At 30.4% G+C, this 18,833-nt stretch overlaps 1 protein-coding gene across 1 annotated transcript in view; it reads right to left on the bottom strand.

The window, feature by feature from the left end:
• The window catches only part of LOC108753190 (filaggrin), a 135,329-nt gene extending 117,031 nt beyond the window's left edge, over positions 1 to 18,298 (bottom strand). Inside the window, exon 1 of the mRNA XM_018494572.1 lies at positions 17,906 to 18,298. The gene's annotated coding sequence lies outside the window, so the exon portion shown is untranslated. The remainder of the gene's footprint in view (positions 1 to 17,905) is intronic.
• Between the last annotated feature and the right edge of the window lie 535 nt (positions 18,299 to 18,833).

Raw genomic sequence — 18,833 nt, forward strand, 5'->3', positions numbered from 1 at the left:
TATATATATATATATAATCTGTATAATATAATAAACTCTTCATAAAATATTTTGCCAAATAAATATGTTCATTTTAATTTCTATAAAACTTGAGCTAATGTAAACAGAAAATTCGTTTTAACTTGCACGTTTAAAATTTTGAACTCGATTAGAAACTCGGCGATCTTTCCTAGAAATAATTCTGTTGTCGAAAACGCTCAAGGGCAATAAGTTTCTTATCTTGGGTAATGGAATATGGTCGACCAAACTATGCAGTAAAGTGGAGCATGTCCTTTAGATTTTGTAGAGATCGACCTTCAAGTAAAAGTCTAGACATCACTTGATTTTATATATAAATCAGCTAGATTTAGAATATGACAGTATATTGTGGCAATACTTTATTATTCAGAGTCCACTAGTGTTTCGATTTTTCTATAAAAAAATAATTGATTGTACATTATGTAAATTGTTATATACCTACATTCGACTGAATGGATTTTTATTAATAACTTTTTTGTAGATTTGAATAGAAAATATTGTGCATTATTATTAATATTAATATTAAATTAATAATTTCGAGAAAATGTCCAGGAAAAATAAATTTTTGTTATCTTTAATCTTTATAAAATATCTTTATTAAATATAACAACTAATAAATATTTTTATTACTTTATGGAGACGTATTCTTCTGAGTGAATAAATAAAAAAAATATTATAGTTGTAATAAAATTAAAAAAAAAACTTTATGCTTCGCATTTTTTTAATATTTATATCTTATAAACAAGTGTTTTAACAGAATATTATAAAAAATAAAATCACAATTTTTTGAACTTATAGTATACATAAACAGATCATACAATTTAATAAAAAAAGTGTATTATAGTATTTACTTTCATTTGCGTTAACTTTAAAATCAAATAAAAAAATGTATATCTCTGTTTTTGCGTTAATTATTTAATTCTAATGTTTCAAAATAATTTTTACAAAATGTAATTTAATATTTTTCTTTTATTTTATATCTTCTCATATCTTCTTTTATTCTTTTTTTATTTTCCAAATTTCTTTTTCTTTGTAACTGTTTTTTATTACTTAAGAAAAGTATTAAAGAAATAATAAAGACATTAATCAATTTGTTGGAGTTACTCAACATTTATCCCATGAGTATTTTACTACTCTTGGAAGAAAAGAAATACACTCGGTTCTATCGGAAATATAAGAACGAAGTATGGCTAAAAGTAACACGTCGATCACGATCGGAACAGGAAATGGAGGAAAACTTTAGTTCGACTGCGTCAGAGGTATGTGGGAACGAGCGAACTTGCGAAACAAATTTACAGTTTCTGGAGTTCAACGGTTTGGTTGAAATGATACGATGGCTAGCTTCAAGAACAGGCTCGATAGGGACAACTATTGTACGTTTCGTCACTTTCCACTCGAACTAATATATTTAACGAACCGTAACGCCCGTTTGCCGTTAATGCATCCGAAATGATAATGCATTAACAGAAATAATACCAAACGATACGCTTGACTTACAAAATGATATTACGCCTCTACTAATGCAATAATCTACGTTGTTTGCAGACTACGCATGATATAAGCTTATGAAAGAGATTTATTAAATAAATACAACAAAATAGCCAGATTTGTTGAATACAACGATAATTTTTGAAAAGCTTCTTTACAATCTTATTTAAAACTTACTTAAATATTTTTTTAAACATATATCGCAGAAAGGTAATAATTTAATAAAAGATCCTACATTGTAGAAGGTTTCAATGGGCTTTATAAGCATATATATCATTTTTACTGTTAAATATTTAATGATTTACGGCGCAAGATATATAAAATAAGATATATAACGGAGTTATGTTACTTTTATTTACAGTATGCTATGGATACATAATTTTCAATACATGCTTGAATCAATAGTACAATCATTTTTGAAGTCATATCTTTTCAAGTTAATTATCTGTGTTTCGAGAGATTGATCGCTAAATGATTAATTACATGATCAAATGGACAATCAATTGCGGAATGTATGAAGAAAAACTTATTGTGTGCATTCTACGTCATTCAAGTAACGATATGTATTGATATTGGAAAATCTTATAATAATTTAGTATTTAATCTGTATTGAGGAGATGAATGGAACATTGACTATCACTGGTGGATCCTCTTTCTTTAATAACAGTTTATCACTATACTCTGAAGATTCCATGTATTCTTCAATAGCTATATTAATGTTTTTCATCTTGACGTGGCTTGTACATAAAGGTTAAGTTATATAGTACGGCACACTAGAAATTTTCGTATATCTAATTTTGATCTAATTAATTAATTTTATCCAATTAATTAATTAATTTTATCGTGTGATGTATCGGTACACATATAGCTGGCACACTGAGAAACAAATTTATCAAATGTCAATTACCAAAAACAAGTAAAATGTTACATTAATCAAATGTTTTGCTTTAACTAAATTATTTTGTTGCATCAACCAAAAATTTGTTTGCCCATATCCACACGATAGAATTAATTAATTTAAAAAATCACTTTTACACATGGCAGCATAGTTCAAATGAAACTTGTTTTAATCCTTTGTAATAACTGCAAAAGTACTTGTGCATTCCGTTTTTACGAAATTGCATTAATTAAAAAAAATTAGCTTATTAGCTTATTTAGCTTCTCAGACTTTGTCTATGATATCACGATGATACTCGTGGTATATAAATAAGTAAATAATTTTCTAGGTATACCTAATATATCATTGATGCATTACATTTTAACGAATAACAACTTCATTTTTTTTGTATCTGTATATATGTTTATTATTTTTTCTATTAATAAAAGTTAATTGTCCTGAAATTTTTATTGTGGCCTCTGGGTAATCACTTTTATTTTATATGGCGACAGTCAATATGTTAAAGGTCAAATCGCATGATTTTATCTCTATTGACATTGTTTGTTTGAAGAAGAAATTAGCAGGGTTATCGTGGAATACAAATTAAGATTGCAAGATCATCTTAATAGCCTGGCATCAGTCTTCTTAATGAACAAACCGGACTATCCTCGTAGGTTATGGGTTGAAGCGTAAAATACCACAAGATTTCATCTTATGAAACTTGACTGACGACAGAGCCTCTGAGCTCTCACTAAATAGGATCTTTATTTATATCACAAAATTATTAAATGTCCTTAAATATGACAGATTGTAATGGATGGAGTTAAAAAAAATGATATTGTTTGTATCATTAGCAAAAGACATTTATCTCGTCTCTACAAATGGCTCTTGTTTATTTATTATTTGAATTTATACCCATTAGAGCTTTATGATATAATTGTTTCAATTGTTAAATAATTTAAATAATTTTACAATAACCCTTTCAATTTTTTCATAATCGTTAAAACTATTTTTTATAACGATAATGAGACAAAAATAATTGTCATAGACGTTGTAATATTGATATTTATTACAATTTGTAATCGAAAAAATATTAAGAATCGAAAAAATTTTGCTAAGTATTGTAAATTAATAATAACACTATTTATTTTTAGGAAACACGATATGTTTTCGATGAATTTTCTACAATGCATTAATGTAGCTATTACGATACACTACATCAATTTCTTTCTGCATAATTTATAAGTAACTAAAAGTACGCATACCACATACACCACAAGATCACAGGCATCTTCCTGTAAGTACCCATAAGTCTACCACAAAGTCCTCGCATAAGATATCAGTTTCTGGCAGGTGTTGTCGAACACTCTCTCTCTCTCTCTCTCTCTCTCTCTCTCTCTCTCTTCCCCCCCTTTTTCTCCCCTTCCCTCTTATACTTCCTCCTTCCCCCTTCTCTCTTCAAACTCATGGTATGTTCTAAAGTTTGTCCACAAGAAAACGCGTTCGCACTTATAAGAGCATATTTAACAGCATCCTATTTTCGCACTCGTTTATAAATCGTTCTCTCTCTCTCTCTCTCTCCCTCCCCCCCTCTCGTTTATGTTGATTACATCGCGAACATAATCGCGTTCTAATCTGTATGTATTTCTAATTTCGCTTTAGAAAAAGCGATTTTAATCGTTCTAGGAATTTAAATTCAATTGCATGTCATTGATTGAAATTATTGGTCCTCTGGTTAATGCTTTTCACTTAATTCTTGCCCGAATAATCCGAGTTCAACGAACTAGCTACGAGTTATCGGTGTGACGTTAATTAGTACTCAGCAACAAAAGAGAAATGTTATATGAGTAATAGTAAATTAATTTCGAAAAGCATATATATAAAACAATTGAACAGATTTCTATGTCATATAGTTATTATATTAATATATAGTTAGAAGCTCTCTCTCTCTCTCTCTCTCTCTCTCTCTCTCTCTCTCTCTCTCTCTCTCTATTTCCTCTTCTCTACCTATGTAAGTATACGTGCACGTATTGCCTGTCGCTGTATCATTTGAGACTTTTTGCCAGTTGCTGCTCTGTGCGAGCTTCTTTTTCAGGACTATTGTCGAATGCTCTTTCAGCTTGATTTTCTGCTCTATGTAAGGCTTGGATTTTCTGTGTTTTTGTAGCTCTGGGGGGACTTTTCATTTCTGTTCTTCCACGGATTGCTGAGGGAAGTTTCTGAAAACGGTCTGTTCGTCTTGCTGTATGCCATGCGTACCATAAGCTCATGAGCCTTGTCGCGAGAGTGATACCATTAGGCCAAAGCGCGGTCTAAGCAAAAGGCCGTGCATCACATATTTTAACAAAAAGATCGACGTTTGAATCTATTAATGTTTCTAAGGTAAATGTGCTTAGAGCACGTACAATAGTATGCAGTTAAACAATTTCATTGACTCAGCAAATTTATATTGTGTACCATACAGGGCAACGCATCATTTGAGAGACTCGAGTTTTCGATCATCATCGATATCATTATCGATGATATACGAAAATAATTGACTTTAGCCAGCATGGCATGGCATTTCCTTCTGTTCACGACTTAATATGTATCAGATACAGGATCAAGATACAGCGACGCTCGGATTGAGTTGTAATGTGTCGGAATTTTAAATTTTTTAATGAGGAAATCTTTCTCTCGGAATCTTGATTGGTCGTCGTTGACTGAAGAGGGGTCCATTGATCAAAAGATATACATCTTCAATTCGAAACTGCTTGCATGTTATAACAAACATGCATCACTGCAAAGAGTTCAATTTAAGAGTGTTCCAGTCCCATGGCTTACTCCTGAACTTAGGATGGCTATGCGGAAGCGGAATCTTGTCAGGCGTGGCGCAGGAAATGTGACAGCTGCTACAGAATAAAACACAAATTGCGGTTAGAAAAGCAAAAAATGATTATTATGTCAGTATTCAATGGCTCCGTAATCACAGGAGATGTCTGGAACAAGTTGAGGCATCTTGGACTTAAGGCCAAAGGGGACGGTTCACAGCTTCAACATACAGTTGATGAACTTAACGTATATTTTGCTCAGTCCGGCGGACTGATTATATTACAGTGGAACAGAACATCAGGCTGGGAAGGGCCATTAATGCATGCCTCAGATTTGTTTAGGGGGTGAAATGGGACGACCACATCACACCTTATTGTAGACTTGCACGCTGGTTAAAGGTCAATGTTTGAAGGTAGGTACTTTGTGTATTCTGTACTACATCTTGAGGACTGGGCAGCGTCGGCCTCTTCTCTCCAATTTCACATACCGTACTGAAGTATCGAGCGTCAGATGACGTGCTAGTTCTTCCACAGTGTCGTACTAAATTTTATAAAGGATCTTTTCGTTCTACTGCGGCCAATCTGTGGAACAGCCTCCCGCAAGATATTCGCTCCTCGTGCTTAATTAATGTTTTTAGGCTGAGTTTCTATGCGCATTTACTCTCGAAGTCATAGCAACATCTGTATATTAGTTTCTCAATTGAGTGACAACAATAGGTATATTTCTGAGATGTCTCATCTTTAAACATATATAGTATATCAGCGTTGTAATATGTGTATCACTGGGATATCTTAATTTTTCCGCATGTGTACTTTTCACTCACGTAAATTATTATTTTTTAGAAATATGTACTGTAATCATATTTTTTTCTCTTTTAGTTCTTTTTTTGAATATGCTTTTTTTTTAGAATTACGATTTTTTCGATGTACACTTGATTCATTCTATGTACTGTAGTCTTTGCGCTTGAGGGGACTTGTCCCAGAGCACATAATAAATGCTGCTTTCTCTCTCTCTCTCTCTCTCTCTCTCTATATATATATATATATATATACACATTTATATACAATAATAATAATAATAATACTTTATATGTATACATTTAAATTTGTATAATAGATGTATAAATAATTGCACTGCAAAACTATAGATTAGCAAAAGAAAAATTAATTAAATTCTTAGTTTAACTCTTTCTGCCGACAAACTAGAAGTACTTAATTGCTTTCACAGTTCCTGCATCCCATATAGATTGAGCAATACGCATTTATCCGATTGAGCGATCTCCAGCGATAGAACAATATGCATTTATCCAATTGAGCGAGCTCCTTGTAGCGATTGACCAGCGATTACACATATTTATGTTTTTAGTATAAATTTGTCATATATCACTGAAGATTGTTTGTAAACAAAAAAAAACATCTAAATAACATTTTTAGTTTCAAATACCCTAACACCGTGCCAGGCTAATTGCCCCCTTTAATTACTTATTTAATTAACTATACTTAAATTGTAATGCTATATATAAATAGTATAAAATTAATAATAAATTAACAAATCACAAAAAAAAGAAAGAAAAAAATAAATTATTATATATTTATTATTTAATTGCCTCCGTCGACAATATGAAATTTTTACCCTTCGTTAGCAAACTGGGGCAAACTTCAAACCTCACAATGTAGATATCTATGTCACTTCGAACTGTACAAAAATCTGAAAAAAATGTTTATATACTTGTGAAAAGTTCTTATATACTTTGCCTCAACAATGAGTTCTTACTTATATAAGTAAGTTTTTACTATTAGAGAAATTGGATTGTATGTATTTTACTATTTTAAATTTATCTACCAGAATTCATAATAAAAAAATCAACTGTACGTACCTAAAGTTCAACATTGTCGGCGAAGAATCAAATTTGTAATAACAATTCATAATATAATATTATCTTAACTTATGTGTGTGCGTATATATATATATTAATTATCATAATTGCACAAACATTGTAAGATGTGTTAATTAAAGAGAATTTCTAAAGAATAACTGTTATAAAACTGCAATTTTTTGGAATTTATGGAAAATGTCAAAGTTAATCGCTCTTCTCAACACCACAACTTAATTCTACTAAAAAATTACTAAACTCTCATGCAAGAATTTACTATTTAAGGGAGAACATTCGTACATGTATATTAATATACTATTAGACTAGTACAGCTATTATAGCATAATTCAATAACAATATACATAAATTAACGCTTTTTAATGCTAATTTATTGCTTTATTCGCAACTTTATTGCTTTAGACGATCTAATAAAAATAGTATTTGTGTAAATTTACATTTATAAAAGAAGCACAATCATAGAAGAAAAAAAAAACAAAATATATCTGTTCAGTGTAACTAACTGCCTCATTGTCAAATTAGATGGACTATAGATAGACATATTCTTGATTAAAAAAAAAATTATCTCGCAACTATTTTGCATTAACACAACGTCGTAAAATATTAATTTTATTAAATACCTCGATGAATTATATCTTTCTGATTTTGTTGATTGATATTTTGATTAAATCTAATTTTATTGTTACATTCTTAATTTCATACTTTAAAATTATTTTAGATACTTCTCATCAATACAAGTTCAAAAATTTGGATGAATTTGTGATATTCCATGAAACAACATTTTAAAATCATCAAAGATAAATAAAATCAATCAACTGAATAATGATTAATAATATTAAATGTATTATATTAATCATTGTTGTACTAATATTGTATTAATGTTAACGGACAATAGTTTGAATACCTACTTTAAGGAATAGATAATAATATTGTAATAATAATAATAATAATAAACTAAAATAACTTATGTCAATTAACATCTTGATTACCTCGTTATCTCTTTATAGAGCCAATAAATGGTAACATATTAATTTAATGCCAGAAATTATATAAAAATGCATGTTTTCAAAATTGTATCTAAAAGACTACTAGTAATCGTTTCTATATAAATTCTCTCCTTTAATTCAATCCTTTCTGTCCTATTTTATCATATCGTATAAAATATCACATTTAATTTATTTTTACTCTATAAATATATCTGATTGGAAATTTATCCAAAGATTTTAGCAGGTTTTAATCAGGTTGATCTTATTTCGTTATCAGGTTCTGATAAGGTAAATTCATCGGGACCTGAACAGTCATGTAACGCAACACAGTAGTTGGATCCAGATAGCTTCATTAGGTCCTAATAAGAACCTGATAGGATCTTTATCAGGATCTGATAGAGTCTTTATCAGATTCTCATCAGGACCTGATAACGAAATAAGATCAAGCTAGGACCTGCTAAAATCACTGGATACATTTTTAAGTTTCTTTCGGGAATTGTTCAAATGTTATGTATTAATTTAGCATCACATTCCAAAAAAAAAAAACATATTTCAGAGATCCAGAAAGCATACTCTGAAGGAACTTTATAATCTGTAGAAGATTATCCAATTCGACTTGCATACGCCTTCTTATAGAATTTGTGGACATTTTTTTCTTACATCCATCTCGTGGTGTGGCTGCGTAGAAACAAGGCTACTAGAAAGAAGGTCAACCATACTCAAACCTGATGAGGATTTTCTTATATAGATATACCTTATTCAGGATTAACTTAGGTTAATCAAACCAGATCCTTATAACATATAAGAGTAACCTGTCACAAATTCTAATTGGGATATTGTACTCTCTCATTTTGGACACATACCCACTTTATACGAGGGACAATCTGGCAAACGTTCCTAAAACATAGGGATATCCTTTAAATGTTCTTTAGAATGTCCCTTGGAAATTTGTGTTATTAAGATAATATTGATGTCACAATAATAAATTATTTTTTTTTATAAAGAACTAACCGAAACTATATTTAAACTTTCATAACTTTTATAATTGATTTCGTGATTTAAAGAATCGTGATTCTTTGTACGTGCAAAACTGAATCAAACGAACAAAATTTAGATGAACAGTCTATATTTAAACTGACGCCTTTTTCCCGTCGCACGAAAAGAAAAACTTGATTTACTCGAGCGAACAGACTTGTATGCGTAAAGCATCGGGCGTTATGCAACTGCATCATTATTTTGACGTAAACGAGCGCGCGCAGGATGCGAGCAGAAAGAAATGACGTGCTCGAATTTATCGGCCCAGCGCATAAACGCCAGTTGCAGAGTGCCAGGCCTTTATTCACTCTCAATGGGCGAAAAGTGTTCTTATCAAACGTGTCAACAGCACGTTCCGAACGCGAAATCCGACCGCGCGTGCCGCATCGACTACCGCGTGAATTCCACGCAACTTTGTCATGATGCGACGCTTCGCTTGTATAAATGTATTGGTGAAGGTTACGAAAGACGGCAGTGTAATACGGATTGTCAGTAGCACATAGTTATATGCATGCGATATCTCATCTCACAAGGGAGCTGTCATAACTGTCCAGAACCAATTCTTCTTGAAATATATTGTTAACACAAAATTCTAAGAAACATGTATTTTTTTTTCATATTGACCAAAATGGTTAAACAACTCCTCAAAATTTCATGAGAATGAAAGTTTTTTCAAAATATTAGATCTTTGAGAAATCTAAATACAGTTATAAAGTATATAAGAAATTATAAAAATTTAGTTTAAAACATTTTCCTGTATAATTGATGAAATCAAATATAAATGTTAGCTTTAAGGTGTTATTTTATCTCTCAAATCTGAAATTGGACTAATATAAAAAAATATGTGTTTAGATTTTTGTATTTAATAACGTATTTCAAAAAGAATCGAATTGGTTCTGGACACTTAAGACAGATCCCTTTTTAGAAATTCTAGAATAAAATACTATATTATTGCAGACAGTGTTCACATCACTGTCAATATTATAATCGATTGATATTTAAATATTTTTTTAAATATAAAAATGATATTATTTATACAATATTTTAATAATTTCAATAAAATTCTTAATAAACTAATTATAAAAATTATACATATATATATAAAACTGAAAATAAAAATTAATGCATTAATTAATAAATTAGTAAAACAAACTTAAAATTTGAGAAACTCGTTTTTCATTCGAACTATCTTCGTTTTTATTAATAGACAGAAAGAGAGCAAGCATAACTGATCATAAGATATAATATGTCTTATCAAGGAAAATAGATTTTTCTGATAATACAGTATTGAAATTAAATGAATAAAATATTGTATAAATTACAAAATTTTACAAAATAATTATTAATGCTTATAATGTGTTTACGTTTGTGGTTTTTTTTCTAATAGTACTATCAACAGTATTAGGATATTAATAAAAAAGATAAAGGTAATAGAGGTCTTAGTAAATTGCGGGTATAACTTTTTATTTCCGTATCTGTTATCTGCCACAATTGTTATTTTAAAATTTCAAGATTTCTAACATAATACTGTAATAAATTCTTTGTACTGTTTTAATGCTTATTAGTGATATTGTTAAATTGACGATCAATTTAACTTATGATACATTACTATTCCAATTTTATGATTGCGTCTTAAATCCGACGGTAATTAGCGCGCAGTTCATAAAACTGGAAGACTGTAATTAAAATTTACATTATTAAACACCAAGATCCAGCCTCGACTGTATTTAACAATTTTTTATCTATTTCTGCTAAACCTAGTTTAACCTGTAATTTTTTCTAATATTCTTATAATCTTTTAACACTAATAATACCGAGCAATTATTTATATACTTATTGATCGTTTTTATTTTTAAATTAACAGATATCTTATTTCTTACGTAAAAGACAAGATTCTGAAATTTTCTGATTTTTCATCAATTCTTTCCTTTAGCTTGATAATGAAAATATTGGATTTTTCATCATTTTCTTTTCATAGTAATACACACGAATTCTACAAGTATTAAGTAAAAAATAATCTTCTTATAAAACATCCAAATTGTCACCGAAAAGTTTCCTGGAAGGAAATTAAAGAGTACACTGATAACAATTACAATTATTTTGATAATTATCTAATGCGCGACAAGTGATTAACATCTCATTAAGATATTTCACGACTTGCAAAATCCGCACGATGCTAACAATGTTCAGTTGACTTACTGTACGTTGGCTGATCATAACTGAGTGACAAACCGTTAGAACTATAACACGCAAAATGCATAAACTAGCATGGATTCGTATAGATCAATGAGCATGTTATGTAAATCAACTTTATGCTGAATGCTCGTTGATCCATACGTTCTTATGCTAGCTATGCTTATGCATTTTGTATGCTGTAGTATGTTTTTACTTTCAATTCGATTCTTTATTTGCCTGAAAAAAAATTTATATTACTACATAATATTTAAAAATAAAAGTGTAGAATATCAGCAACAGAAATTAATATATTCTAATTATTTATTATATTTATTGATTTCTGCGTATACACACACACACACACACACACACACACACACACACACACACACACACACACACACATTCTTGCACAATAACATTTCGTATATATTCACACGTTGAAAATAACTTTATATCAATTTACCAAGATTTTAATACAATTTTAATGTTAAAGAAAAATAAGAGTGTTATTGTTATGAGAATAATTAAAAGTACAAATATTCCTATACTTATATATATAAGAATTATGATTTTTCATCACATTTAGTTTTTAATAAAAATACTTTTTTTTCTATTAAGAATATTATATTCTTTTTCATCATTTTATTCATTCTTATTTTCCAATAAATATGTATACATATTATAAAACTTTAATGAAATATCTAGTATTTTTATTTGCAATAAAAAATGATCGCTTGGTCCTTTTGAAGAAATATCAATACTTTAAATGTTAATAATCTCTTTCATTTTAAAAACAGTTTCTTCTTAATTAATGCTTAATATAATATCTAGTTAAACTTTTATCTAATCTCTGTGTTCTTTTATATATTATATTAAAAAAAAAAAGAATTTATGAACTTTTTCCTGAAATACTACTGACAGAATAGTATATATAAAAGAACTTATATATATATATACACTTACTTAAATAAATCTCCTCCTACGCATATGCAGTCCCTCATCTTGTTTTTATTTTTTTTCTAGTTAATTCTAGATTTCTTCTCTCGAAAAATCACATCAATCACTGTTTTTATTAAAAGCGTTGTGTTATTCTCTATTATTATTTTAATAAAGTTTTGCCCTTCTTAATAAGTGAAGATTCATCTCGAGTTGAGTTTCTCGTAATCAATTTTCGTTAGTAACTTGTAACACACACTTTGATTCAATATATTATTGTAACGTTACTCCTTGCCAAGTATATCATCGTCTAAATAAAATTTAATTGAGAGAACAATTTCTCTACTTATTTTAACAATAAATATACTTAAAATATCACGTCGCGTTTCCGTCGCAACATCATATGAGTTTCTTTTGGGGGACGCTGAAACTACAAATTCGAATATTATTCTGAGATACATACAGGGCTGCGTTTATAAAATTTACATCCAGGGAGTTTGACGTGATTTTCAAATATTCCACTTCAATTCTTCCCCACATTAATGAATGCAATTCTTTTTGCATGACATCGACTAAACTCACAAATATACCTACGAGATACTATTAATAGTACCTTGTCAGTAATAAATATAACGTTAATCATATCATTAATCATATCTTGTTTAGGCGGTGGTAACCTTATACATCAAGTGTATATACTATTAACCCTTACTGTATAAGGTCGAGTCATACAGTGACCAAGCGATTCCTGTTCATGCAAGTTTCTTTGAGTCTTTTGGTAATTATAAATTATATTACATTTTATTATTTTTCAAAATGAAGTTTCAATGTTTATTCTAGAAAGTTGAAACTATATTGGTAAATTTTAAAAAATTTTTTGAATCATTCTGAATATGTGAAAAAATGAACGGATTCTAGTAATCCATGTTTGAACGGAAGAGGCACCACATTGTACCTTGTATTGTAAGAGTTAATGATAGTTGCTATCTATCATTTGAATGATTTATAAAAATCACACTGTAAACTTGTTTCAATTATTTAACTTCATTTTCTTTTAAAGCTGTGGCGTCCCTGGGCGCTTTGGCGCCCTGAGGCTTCAGCCCCAAAAGTCCGTAGGTAAACGCGCTACCGGATACATACCCATAGAGATCAATGTAAATAGTTATTATATTATTAATCGCTTGGAATATCGCTTCGAATATAATATGTATAATTTAATACATAAATTCGTTAGTATTTATAACATTATAGTTCAATGCTATAATGCTAATTAAGAAAAAATAATAAGATTAATCTCAATGATTCATCGAAATGATTTTTGCTTTTCTCAAAAAATTGGACTTAAAGAGAACATAAAGAATGATGAGTTATTCTTTACATCCGGAATGATAAGTAAAAGCGGTATGTCTTTCTTGTATTTTTTTTTTAATTGCTTAATTTGATTTTAATTTTTGATAAATTTTAATTTGTTGGAAGAATACTAAAATCAGCATACAAAGCATCTCTAATAATTCATCTTTAATAATACATATTCTGCTTAATAAAAGAAAATTTAAAAAAGTATTAATATATAAAAATAGAGCATTTCAATGGAAATTATTTTATGAGAGCGTTGTTGTACATTGCTTATACAGCGTATGAGTGGAAAGAAAATCTTAAAATTAAACGTAATAAGCAGCAACGCTCTTGAGTATCATAGTAAAAATTTACAATAATTCCAATTTTGATAACGTCTCTGTATTTAAATGTTAATAATTTGTTTACTTTTTTGTCAAAACATGAACTATTAAAAATAAAAGCATTATCATGTTTTATTTACAAGTAAACGAAAATGAACATGTCTAAAGCTCAACAATAATAATTTACTATATAGTATTAAATGTTTAATAACTCCATTTATGTCTGTTTTAATATTTTCCCAATAAATTTGTTAAAGTTCAGAATCAAATTCTACAGTCCAAAGAGACATACTGCTTTTATTGTACTTACCACTTCGGAAGCAAAAAACCGAAAAAAATCATTTTAACTATCATCTTTTAAATTCATTCTTCGATATCATTGCGAAAAATTATCACACCAATTTTTTTTACAAATCCATTTTAAAACTTAGAGAGCTCACTTTAAAATACTTTTTCGATAATTTTTAACCAATAATATTTCATCATAATCTATAAAGTAAAATATAAATATTGAAAAAGATACCAATTTTTATTTCTATACAATTTACACACAAAATATCGTAGAAAAAAAAATTAAAAAACAGATAGCTTTTGCTCTTTTTTTAAAATGCATTTTTTAAAACTTCTCTGCGATTCTTTTTCATCGAGATACTTAACTTTTCAGATGCGAGAAAATTGCAAGCTCTTGAATTTATGAACGATAGTACACACACACACACACACACACACACACACACACACACACACACACACACACACGCACGCACGCACGCACACGCACACGCACGCACACGCACACAAACGTGTGCGTGTGTGTGTGTGCGCATACATAACGTAAACGTGTATGTCAAAAATATAACTGAATGCTTAATATATCAGCAATGGTCTTTCAACCTACACGAATGCGTATCATTTTTCACAAATAGTCATTGATTTGTTCGTGAGTGACAGAAAAAAAGTTTGGAACTAGAGAAACGCGCTTTTATACCGGAATAGTAAATTTCCAACTACCGCAACCTCGCTCTTTTCATTTTCGCGGGAAATAGCGGATTGACGGACAAAGTGCGGTACGCATGTTGCCGCAGAGAGAGTTCAATGCAAGTTGAAAACAATTGATAACTGTAATGAGATTGACTACCATCCCGACCGCTTCGCATCAACTGCGCACAAATGCCGCGGCCGATGCGTTTCTAGGTGGAGGCTGGTTCTCTACGTAGAACGTCACCACCGATGAAACACTATTAGCCTGATTAGGAGTACGAAGGTGAAAACATTTACTGACGCGCGTGATGCTCAAACAAGCTCCCTCATTAATGACGTGTTATGGCCGCAGCGTGATCCGTTAAATACGAACGGAATATCCAAAGTTCGAGAAATTGAATCTCATGCTACAATTTGATGTGCCAATAAAAGAATAGTGTTGATAAATATTTATAAAACTGATCATTATAAATACGATTTCTAGTGCGTCGCGTGACCGAACATTCACTGTGACGATTAACCCTTCGTCATATGATGTATATCATATTATTTTATTAATTCATCAATTTAATCGATGACATGACAATAAATATATGTATTTCTAACTTTTCGATGTCATCGATTGAAATGCTAAATCAATAAAATAATATGATGTACATCATATTATTTTATTAATTCATCATTTCAATCAATGACAATAAATATGTATTTTAAATTTCTTGATGTTTTCAAATTGCTCGTATTATCGACCACTTATTTTCTCATTTGTGTTCATTTTTATGGAATGTTTTTACGCAATATCCACAAGAAAAAAATATTTTTGAAGTAAGAAAATAATTATAATAATTAAACAGGATGCTCAAATTGATTATTAAAATGACAAAATTTTCTATTGCTTTGCTTATAAATTTTTTACATAATTATTTTGATAGTTCAACAAAATTATTTTCAGATCTGTATTTATCTAAATTTTTAGATACTGCAGCAAAATCATTTTGTACAGTGTGTTGTATACAACGTGATAAAACGTATAATGTATAGCACTGAAGGATTAATTTTCCAAACGAACTTTGTTATATTTTTCATACGTAAATATTGATAGAGGATAGATTATCACATACTGTATACATACGTATATAATAACACGTATCAATTAAATTATTATATAATAAATTATATACACATAATAATTATTTATTATATAGTATATTAATTATTATACAAAGTTACATATTTAATATATGTATTTGTTTCTCATAAATAAAAAATCAATTAACACCATAGGCGTAATAAATATGAATCGCACATTCTCTGTCTTAATCAGCATCTGTGCTCCATTAGAAAGAGAAAGCAATGTTGAATTTGTATAAGTATCTCTCTTTGATTCGTTTTGAGCAGAAAAAGTAATAGAACAGACGATAGAAACGCCGATTTAACCTTATCTGTTATTATCCCCACTACTAATACTTTGGAAATAGATTAAGCAATTGATTTCTTATTTGGAAGATGATAATGAGCGTTTTTAAGTATCTTCAATATTTTTGGTAAGATACATAAAACGAAAGTGCCAAATTCAAGATATTTATTTTGCGTCTCGGTTCATTTAGATTGAACAAGTTTGTTTGCAGGAACGACTGGCCAAAGTAGAACGCTGGAAATTGAAGATGCAATAAAAAGAGCGCACTTCTGGCTCCTCTCATCGTACCGAGGACGGTAATCAAATTCTCAAAAAGTGCTATATCTTCTTATCGAGATTCCGAAAAAAATACTAGAGATCTTCAGAAGTTAAAAAAAAAGAAAAAAGCTAAGAAAAGAATGGACACAAGAAGCACAGAGCGAGAAGAATGTACGTTGCAACAACGTCAAATAATGCAAACGCATAATTTCGATGAAATATAACTCGCATTACGGAAATCGATACTCCAACTAGGAAAATCTTACTCGTGTGTGTACATGTGTATGTGTATGTGTGTGCAATGTTTGCTCGTGCTATAAAAAATTCAATCCAAAACTTCGATCCATCGGACGTAATGAAATTTTCCTTAACGCGACGTTGCTTTCGTAACGAGTTGTCTCTCCTGCAGATGGAAATAACTCGCTTGTTTAATGCAACTGTCGTCAGGTCATTGTCCTCGTGAGATCGGAGACGAAGAATAAAGGAGACGAAGAGAAGGAGCAAAGTTTTCTGCTAGATGGGATCGAAGGGAAACAAGATTTCTCTTCCGGATGCCTACGTGCCGAGGGTTAAAAAAAGTATTGTACAAGATATTACAGAAAAAAAAATGCAACGGGGTCAGCTGACGTCGAGCTTCCTCTTCGGACATTCGACAGTTCCCTGCGTATCTCAAACGCCCGCCCGAGGAGAAAAAAGCTCAATAATGAGAAACGAAGGATAAAGCTTGCTTACAGCGACCGAGAAAAAAAATGTCCCTGAGACAAGAAGCAGTCAGTTTAATTTCTTTAATTTGGTTTTTCCTCATTTGAACGACTCTGACTTCCTGCGATGCGAATAAATACGAATGTAGTTACAAATTGTCGAATTGTGTTTCTTTTACCTTTATACCTTTTATAAGTTCCAAAGTTCAACGTTATGCAGCAAAATAGTGACGACGTTGTATTACGTAAAATGCATATTATCCTTGCGTTGCTGGGCTTACAATTATTTCTCGATATTCATTAAACGTTAGTTAAATATTAATTAAATGCATATTCGTATAAAATTAATGATGATGGAATTAACACAAGAGAAATCCCTTTTCCTCTCGGTGGTCGATTCAATGCGCATCCTTCTCTCTCTCTCTCTCTCTCTCTCTCTCTCTCTCTCTCTCTCTCTCTCTCTCTCGCCCCCCCCCCCCCCCCCCCCACACACACACACACACACACACACACAGAGTACACATTTATCGATCAGAGGCACTCCAGAGAGATCTTCCTCTCTGATTGAGATCCGAATCGAATGGTTACACGAAACAGAACAAAGGACTGAAGCGCACGTTTGTGAAACTATTGATCGTCAGTTTCTTACCTGGCGATTCCGGTGTTCCTCCCACACCTGTCGTTTCCGGAATCCAACCTCGTCCATGCTCCGGAAGAGTATCGGGTCCGCAATAGAAGAAATTGATGTTCTTTCCGCAATTCCGCCAACTGCGCGTAACGTATTAAAGCTTCCATCAAGCGTGATTCTCCGTGCGATCACGCTCGAAATAATAATTCGCGTGTCTTCCCAGTGAAGTTTGCAGAACACTTCATTTTGCGAATTCGCTGTTCGAGGGCATTTTTAACGTGACACCACTTACTCTTCTATATATTTTTCTTTTTCACTAACTAGTTGCCGCTTTACGAGAAAAATATAAAGCGTTACTTCACACTACAGAAACAGCACAGAATAGAATTGTTTATTCGACAAACAACCCCGTCCGTTGTTATTTTATTGAAACATATTTTTTAAACATTTGTTCACAATTTCCTTTTTCATCCCTCAGAAATACACGCTTGTTCATTTCTCTTTCTGCAAATAGAAGTATTCATTACACGTCTCGTCGAGATCATTCCTTTTTTTTTTCAAGAAATGTTAATTCCTAGAATTCATGTATCAAGCGATATTTGTATATATAGAACGATCGTGAGAAAGAAGAAAAATTTTCTGTAACTCTTTAAATTCTTCATTATTATATTTTAATACATCACTAATTTAATGTATAATTATAGACAGTACATAATGCAATGTTGGAGCTTGTAAGAATATTAAAACTATCTTGATTCTAGAATTTACTCTTATTACTTCAAATTTTCAATATACTTATACATAATTATCAATCATAGTTTATAGGAATGATATCAAAGGATATATTATTGTTAATAATATACACCTTTTTTATTTTTTACATTGCGTTATGATACAATAAAAAAATTTAAATTGTATTAGTGTTACACATTCCTTAATATTTTCTATA

Source organism: Trachymyrmex septentrionalis, unplaced genomic scaffold, assembly GCF_001594115.1.
Source record: "Trachymyrmex septentrionalis isolate Tsep2-gDNA-1 unplaced genomic scaffold, Tsep1.0 scaffold66, whole genome shotgun sequence".
Taxonomy (NCBI): Eukaryota; Metazoa; Arthropoda; class Insecta; order Hymenoptera; family Formicidae; genus Trachymyrmex; species Trachymyrmex septentrionalis.